Source organism: Octodon degus, unplaced genomic scaffold (assembly GCF_000260255.1).
Source record: "Octodon degus isolate 3935 unplaced genomic scaffold, OctDeg1.0 scaffold00015, whole genome shotgun sequence".
In the NCBI taxonomy this organism is placed as follows: Eukaryota; Metazoa; Chordata; class Mammalia; order Rodentia; family Octodontidae; genus Octodon; species Octodon degus.
Window position 1 is genome coordinate 19,173,697 of NW_004524591.1, and position 8,509 is coordinate 19,182,205.

The 8,509-nt window shown below is 44.0% G+C and overlaps 1 protein-coding gene across 4 annotated transcripts in view; it reads right to left on the reverse strand.

Annotated features, from left to right (window-relative positions):
- Cpvl (carboxypeptidase, vitellogenic like) overlaps positions 1-8,509 on the reverse strand; it is a 178,602-nt gene that overhangs the window by 128,973 nt on the left and 41,120 nt on the right. The window contains exons 1-2 of one of the 4 annotated variants that reach the window (XM_023709880.1): positions 2,916-3,056; positions 2,838-2,885 (exon numbers count right to left, since the gene is read on the reverse strand). The exons of 2 other annotated variants lie outside the window; for them this stretch is intronic. The gene's annotated coding sequence lies outside the window, so the exon portion shown is untranslated. Of the gene's footprint in view, positions 1-2,837; positions 3,057-8,509 lie in introns of those variants that run through there. One more of the 4 variants, XM_004626571.2, reaches the window with a different exon arrangement.

Here is an 8,509-nt window from a genome sequence, read left to right on the forward strand (position 1 = left end):
AAAAAAACTTCTTTTTCTCCCAAATTGTACCTGCATACACATTCATTTTTACAGCTTTGTTAAACATAGTTCCCAGGTAAATAATGGAAACTAACCCATTATACTCCAACAATATCAGAATCTGGGGAAGGGAGAAGCCAGTGTAAACTTTAAACCCTTTCAACTTTTCTTGAATGTGTGAACATCTTCATATTAACTTTAAATACATGAATAAACTTTCGTTGGAGCTGGGTTACCCATTTCCCAAAGACCATAGACCCAAAGACCTGTAGGGTTTATGCCAGCAAGGCTTTAAAAGGCAAGTAACGTGGATGGAGTCCAGAAAGGAAAGAAGGAAAGGTTAATTCTAGGATGCTTAAGTACTTCTGGCCAGTCACCAAATCTGGGCAATTTAAAGACAACAAAGCAAAATTAGACTACAGAGAAGTTAAGAGATAAGCCCCAAGTGGACTATAAAAATAAGATGCTAAGATTTCTAATTTACAAACTGAAGATACTTCCCATTGTTACTCCCCTGTCTTGCCTTCAGCTTCTGAGTTAAAGCAATCAAAAAAAAAGCATCCGATCTTGTGTTAAGGTTCTACCTGCAACATCTGGGAAGAGAGATCTCAGAACTGTGGTTTCAGCCCAGGTATGCTTAGGAGCCTACATTTAATGGAAGAGTAACTCATCACTGTCCTAGGAATTTAATTCTATTTTTACCTGACTCTGAGCTTGTAAATCACAGCATAAAAATTTAAACCTATTCTTGGTTTGGATTAGCAAAACAGTTCTTTTTAGCTTTCTGCCCACTCAAGGTTTGTGTGGTAGTGCTGGGGATGGATCCCAGGGCCTTGAACCCACTAGGCTAGAGCTACCGCTCCCCAGGCCTCTCTTTTAAAAACACAGATGTTGATGACTGTCTGTCCTAAAATCACCTTTATGAAAATCTTCTCTACCTAAGTTGTTTTAAGTATTTTTCAGTCCATGAAAACTCTGTATTATAAAACCAAATAATTGTTTTCTTTTTAAACTCAACCATATTTCCTACTAAGAAGAGATCATTGTCTATTTACCTTGGGTATTTGGGTGCTAATAAGAATGTATCTGATGCTATTTGAGGCAGGACCTACTCTCTCCCTCTTTTACTGTCTTACTCTGTGCCTAGGAGGGCATCAGTCTTCCTTTAACAAATCATACACTTCCAGCAACAACAACAAATTCATTAACAAAATCCAATCATGCTGTTTGCCACTTGTTCTAATTTTTTTATAGGGCATCAACTGGTAAACCCAGAGGGCTTTCTTAACACTCTTTTAAGTCACCCAAGCTGTCAATCAAAGCCCAGTTATTTCTCAGGCTATAAAATCAGTGCAGTAGAATCCCACGAAAATTGGTTTATAAGCTGGATTCCTGTATATTGTGAATCGACTTACGTCCCTCCCAAGCAATCACCTCCTGTAAAATGTGGATGAAACAGCTTCTTGCCAAGAACGCTAACATTAGCTTATGAAGAGTTTCCACTGCATTTCTATTAATGGGCACATGCATGCTTGCACGGTCCTGTAGCTGATATATCTTAGTGACTGCATAGATTTTCATATTCCAGTAAAATCCAGTGCACTGCATTGTTCCAAAAGGATAGCAAATCTCATTTTGAACAACTTTCCTAACAAATTTTTTCAAGGTAATAAAACTCATTCTCTTTGGACTTTATAAATTCTCCTTTCTTATTCATTACACACACACACACACACACACACACACACAGAGAGAGAGAGAGCAATACTCAGTGATAAATTTAATGGAAACAAGGAAAAATGGGCATGAGTGCCACCTTCTGTATTCAGTGATGAGAACTGGAACCTGCGAAGGAAAGGAACCTCCCTAGTGTCACCCAAGCTGTGCTTACTGCAGCCAGCACTCGGCTCAGAGTATGGAGCTCCAGCACCCAGTTTCCCCTGGGACCCACTGGGACTTCAGGGTAAGTTGAGGATGGAGGGGAGACTGCCCTGGCATCGTGGGTAATCGTAATGCTATGTGACCAAAGTTTCAAACCTTGCATGTCCTCTCCTCATTGCAGACTTTAGCATTAATCATCATTTATAAGGAAAATCACCTTTCAGTAGAATTTTACCTTCCACTGAGAAGCCATGCCCTGCTCCAAGTAGACTTTCTGTATGTTATTTGTATTCTTATTATAACAATTCTGTATTTTCAAAGAAAAAACTTGTCCTTACTTCCATCTTTCAGAAGAGGAGACCCAGACTTGGTGGGCTTAATCAACTTGCCTAAGGTCACCAACTAGCAAGGCCAGCGCTGGGTTTGAGTCCTACACAAGGCAAAGCCAGTTTCTCTCCAGCGCAAAGCTGCGAGGCCAGGACCCAAAGAGCGAACCCACTCAGCAGGGAGCTGCTTCTATCTGTTCCCAGGCCCCTGGTTCTCTTCTCACCCCCTTTCCCTCCTTCCCTTAAGCCTGGGCTCCTGTGGGGGAGTTCGGATCAGAAGTACTTTTGATGTCCCTCCTCTCTAAACCCCTCTGAAATGAAAACAGTCCTTGAGAGGCACCCAGGCAGGGAGAGATATGCGTCCCAGTACAGAGAGGATAGAGGAATGGGCGGCTGGGCAATTCCTCCCAAAAGGTTGCTGGAGTAGAAGTCGCCTCCTGGCCTGGAAGAACCGGGACTGTGACATTCTCAAGTTGTACCTGGAGACTTCCAGAGAGTCCCCAGGCTGTGCCAGCCCAGAACATACCCACTCCTCCAACCTGGGCATTCTTGGGAGCCAAGACCTGCCTACCCCACCCTCACTCACAGCACTCCTCCCCTCTGCTGCTGAAGGCTCCAGAGACCACCCACCTTGCGCAGCCTGTTTCGGGGGAGTCAAGCGAGGTCTTCCGGATGCGCTGCTGGACGCGCAGCTGCCGAGCTGGTAGCGCTCCCGCGGGATGGGCGGCGGCGCTGGGAAGGGCGCGCGGTGTGCACGGACCCTGGTGGCCGGTCCTCCGCTGCTCGCCAGCCAGGCAGGAAAGGACCACCACTAGGCTAACGAGAACCCCTGCGGAACGCCAGTTTTTAAAAGTTGCTCTGGACTCACGTGACCCAGACCTGTCTCCACCTCCCGAAACTGGGCAAAATCAAGTGAACACTTTCTATCCAGAAGTAGAAAATAGCCCCAGGGTGGAATCTTAAAAATTAACAAAGAAAGCTTTGCCAGGTGGCTGCGGGGGTTGGATTGTTCCTGGGAAGGTTTGTTTTCATTTTCTTTCCCACTATTCATGTATTTATTTATTTATTTATTTTGCGGACCCGGGGATTGAACTCAGGATTGCCGGGGAATTGCTTATTCTACTGAGCCATCTCCCCGGCCCCTTTTTCCCACTTTTTAAAAGCTACTGTCTTAGAACTTTTGAATTCTATGATACCTCTCTACTTGCAAACCTGGTGTGTGCCAGGAAAATATTTAGTATTTTGCTCCTGTTTAAAAATATCAACCTGCCTCTATTGATCAGCAACAGTGGGTCGCCTTAATGGTGAGCAAATCCTAATGCGCCAAGAGCTATTCCCGCTGAATTGCCCTGGAATCTTAGAACAACCTTGCGTGTTCTGACTGTAGTTGTTGCCATTCAGTAAGAGGAACAGGCTTAGGCTCCTGAACCTCTTCAGGCTCACATCACTTGTCAGTGTTCTGAGGGCAGTTAGTGACCACGACCAGGTGCTGGGCACTGAATCAGACAACAGGCCGAGCGGGATTTAAAGTGGCAAGGGTGTGCCATGCTGAAATCAGATAAAACCAGACAAGGTCATCTTTGCCAGCGGCAGAGGCACTGCCTGGGAGACAGAGACACCTTTGTACTGCTTCCGGTCCTGCCCATTCTCTGGCTAAGTGCAGCTACAGGATGAAGACCAGGCAATACCAGCCCAGAGGAGCCACCAATGGGGGGAGGGGTGGGGATCATGACTGTTTTAAGCCACTTTCAATCTCTGGCTTTTTGTCATGCGATTAAGGCTAACTGAAGCACTGGCTTTGTAGCCTGAAACAAATTAATGTCACTGAATTTCACTTTTCTCCTAAGTGCCTACCCTACTGGGTTGCATGAGCACTAAATGAAAAACAGCGTGTGCATAGTGGAGTCAGTGCAGCTGTCACTTGCCATCATAATTAGACGTGGAGGGACTTCCTACCCACTTACCTCACTATGGAGATTTGTTAGTGGGAAGAACAAATTTTTTTCTTTAGGGCCAAGAACTACCCACCTTTAATATTTGTGGGGCCCGTGGTAAGAGTACAAATAAAGATCCATAAAGTACATGTCTAAGTACTGAAGTTACCTGCTAAAGTTAACTGAGTACTAGACACCACAGGCCCTCGCTTTCTACCCTAAGAGAAGGTTCCACCTTTCTACTCTAGCAGATATAGCTTTGTCATGATGACAGACCAGGTTCAAACTCCAGAATGTTCTCTATGTAAATATGGTGGAGCAGATAGAGCTGGTTTTGAGCTCCAGGCCTGCAGCCACCTCTCCCTTCCTGCAGGTGGAAGGGAGGCTTCTCAGCAGGGGTCACTCCCAAATACCTCTGGAGCCCACAGTAAGAAGAACACAGCAAAAGTTGTCTGCCCATGGGAATGTGTGGGAGACAACACAGCTGCTGGTGTGTGGACAGGGGAAGCACCTGCAGTGCTACTTGGGAAGAAAATTTGATGATCTGCAACCTCAGAACAAGGCTAGGGAGACATGGGCTTGGGAGCAGGGGTACAATGGATGACATATCCCCATGGGCCCTCCCACTCCTTGGGGGAGTGCAGCCCATTAAGAGCTGGACGTGGAAGACTTCTCACAGGTGGGCCCTGGAAAAGGCCTTTTGGCACTGAGTACAGGGCCGCTACTCGCCTTTCAATCTTGGGTTTGTTATGGATGCCTGTGTCCCAAATAAAGCCTATGCAGGGAAAACCAAGATGAATTTTAAAGTCGACACAGAATGAACACATATTTTAACACATAATTTAATATACCTTATAAAAATAAGGTATACCAAAAATCTTAGTGAAATATTAATAACCTCAGAGATATAAATGTAGTAACATGAAAACATCATTTGAATGTGGAAATTTATTTCACAGTTATTTAGTTTTGCAGATGTTAAATAATACATTTTCATTTTAATTTTTGTTTCAGTTCCCTGAGTGAAAAATAGCATACATTCACTAAGAGAGAAAACACTTTTATTAAAATACAGTCATTAGGCAATGCATTGCACAACGATGTCAACAATGGAACCCATATACAATGGTAGCACCATAAAAGTATAATAGAGCCGCAAAATGCCTATCACCTAGTGACACTGTACTGCCATAGAAAAATACGTGACTCATGCGTTTGTAGTGAAGCTGATATAAATAAAGCCACTGTGCTACCAACCATATAAAAGAATAGCAATACAGTTACATGTAGTAGGTGATATTTAACAATGATAGCAAACAATTATGTTACTGGTTTACTATATTTTATCATTATTTTAGAATATACTCCTACTTTAAAAGATCTCTACTACAAAGCAATGTGCCGTCTTGGGTTGGTAGCAGTCTCACACACTTTGTTTACTGCATCTCCTCACTGCATCATTTCCCCTTGTGTTTGATACTTTTTAAAAATGTATTTAATGCAGGGTCTTGCTATGTAGCTGGGACTTGTAATGATCCTCCTCTCTCAGCCTTACCAGAGCTGGGATTATCAGCATGTACCACTTTGCCCTGCTTCGGGAGCCAGCACAGTGCACTTGGGGTTCCAGAGCTAGCACGGCATGTGGTACAATTAAATCCAGGTCCTTGTGCTTGCCAGGCAGGTGCATATACTGCTGAGCTGTCTCTCCATCCAACTGGTGTTTGATTTAACCTCATGTGATTTTTTTCATCATGAATCCTGAGCATATATAATCCACTGCCAATGTTGCCAGTAAGAGGCCATGTCATGACTGGCTTGGGGACACAATTAAAAGCACTAAAAGGTAGGAAATCAGTAGTAGTCATTGCATGCCAGTCAGGCGTGTCCCACTCTTCTATGGCTATGATCTTGAACAACTAAGTAACAGAGGCTGTTAACAGATCTGCATCGTTGAAGGAAATGAAACAAAAATTCAAGAAGGTCCTATATCTGAATAATTCTGAATGACCTGGACTCAAGACTCAACATGAAAGCACATTTCTCTCAGCACCATGGTAATCATGGTCAAACCAAAAAGACTGTGATTTTTGAATTGCTGCTGGGTCAAATTTTCTGCTAGCTCTGGAAATTTGCACAATTGAAGAATCGTTATCTACTATGTTGAAATGAAAGTGAGTGTGAGTTTGTGAGGGCTGATGCAAAGATGGCTGAAAATCTTTCAGAAATGCTAGATAGGCTAAATGTTAGATAGGCTAATCGTGGAGGAAAGCTATGTTCCAGAGCAGATCTTCCATAGAAATGAAACTTTTTCACTCTGGAAACAGATATCTGAAAAGGACTTTCATCCATAAGGAGGCCAAGTCAGTGCCAGGTTTGGGGACCCTTAAGGACAAGGTAACAGTCTTGTTGGGGGCAATGCTGTTGGCTGTAAATAGAAACTCTTAGTGACAGGATACAGTAAGTCACCAGGGCCTTCAAGCCAAACAACGAGCACACACTTTGTGTCCTACAGAAGAAGTCGTGGATGACCCAGGTCCTCTTCCAAGACGCCCTGCTGAACGCCTATGCTGGTGAATGGGACAGTAAGGCTTGCAGCATAACACACCCTCCCAGATCTTGTTCACTGTTGATCATGGTCCCATGCATCTTTCTTTTAATCGTGATGGTCATTCTAATAACACAGTGTTTTTTCTACCTCCACACATCCCTTCTTTGATCCACCCAATGGATCAAGAAATGACAGTGACTTTTAAGGCCTATGAAAAGAGAGGGACTCTGCCCAAATTGGTACTGTGGCCAAGGAAGACAGCGATGCTTTTCTAGAAAGCTTACAATGTCACCTTATATTTGAATTTGTTGTATGCCAGATCCTATGCTAGACGTTTAAAAGAGAAAAGCCAAAATAAATAGTTTTCTTTAAGGAACTAGCATTTTAGCCAGCAAGGGGTGAAGGAGACATAGAAATCAATCCTGCAATACAATATGCTAAGTACTGTAATTGGGATCAATAAGGAGTGCCCCGGGATCAGACAGCAGGGAGCAAGTTCCTTCTTAAAGAGACAGAAATCTCACTAGTGGTGATGTGACACTGGCATTGAAAAATGAAGAGCTGTTGTGGGGAAAGGTAAGAGTTCAGGCCAAGAGCATGTCCTGGGTCCTTGCTATTCTGGGAAGGGTGGTGCGTAGTGGGGGTGTCAGGGTAGGGTACACAGAGGGTCAGCAAAAACTGAAGTTAAGAGAATTAGACTGGGCTGGCTGGGGAAGGGCTTGGAAAGAGCTGTGGAGGCTGGTGTCATTCACAATGGGCAGATTTGAAGATATATTTTCTTAAGTAGAACAGAACAGAAAAAGAACACTACAGATCAGAACAGGTATGTTAAGTTCCCAGGCCTGTGGTGACAAAGTGCGAAACCTGGGTAGTTCTAAATGATATGAATGTATTGCCTTTCAGTTTAGAGCCTAGAAGTTAGAAATGAAGGTCCTAGCAGGACCTTGGTCCCTCTGAGACCAGTAGAGAAAGATTTTCCCTGCCTCTCCCTGTGTCTGGTAGCCCAGGCACCCTTCGGCTTCACTGCATCACTCGGATCTCAGCTTTACCTAGACAAGGCCTCTGCCCGTGTCTCTTCACTGTGCTTTCCCTCTGGGTGTGCCTCTCTTCTTGTCCCAGGTTCCCCTTTTTACAAAGACACAAATCATACAACGACCTCATTTTTACCTGATAACCACTGTAAGGACCCTATTTCAAAAAAAAAAAAAAAGAACAAAACAAACAAAAACCTCACTTTCTGAGATACTGGAAGTTTGAACTTGCATATAATATACAATTCAACACAAGGCAATAAGAAGGAAAATACCATAGATTATGTTTGGCGCAGCTGTCTGTATTGGTGTGCATGTGTGTGTGTGCTGGTCATTGTACTTTCCATTGACTGCTAAGTTTTACCACGGATGGAGTGGCTTAAAACCCACATTTGTTCTTTTACAGTTCTGAAGTCAAATGTCTGAAATCAAGGTGGCAGCAGGGCTGTCTTCCTCCGGGAGGCGCCAAGTGAGAATCTGACTCTTTGCTTTTCCCACCTTCTGGAAGCTGCCTACAGTGTCTGATTCTTGGCTCTCCCTTGCATTACTCCTACTTCTCCTGTCCTTCCTCACATCTGCTCCTACTCACTCAGGACTTCCTGTCTCCCACTTATAAGGACCTTTGAGATGTTCCTGAGTCTACCTAAATAGTCCAGGAGCATCCCTCATTTTCAGATCCTTAATTTAATCCATTTGCAAAGTTCCATTTGAGGGGCTGGTGAGATGGCTCAGTGGTCTAAAGCACCTACTTGGAACAAGCTTGGCAAAGCACAGGGACCACAGTTCGAT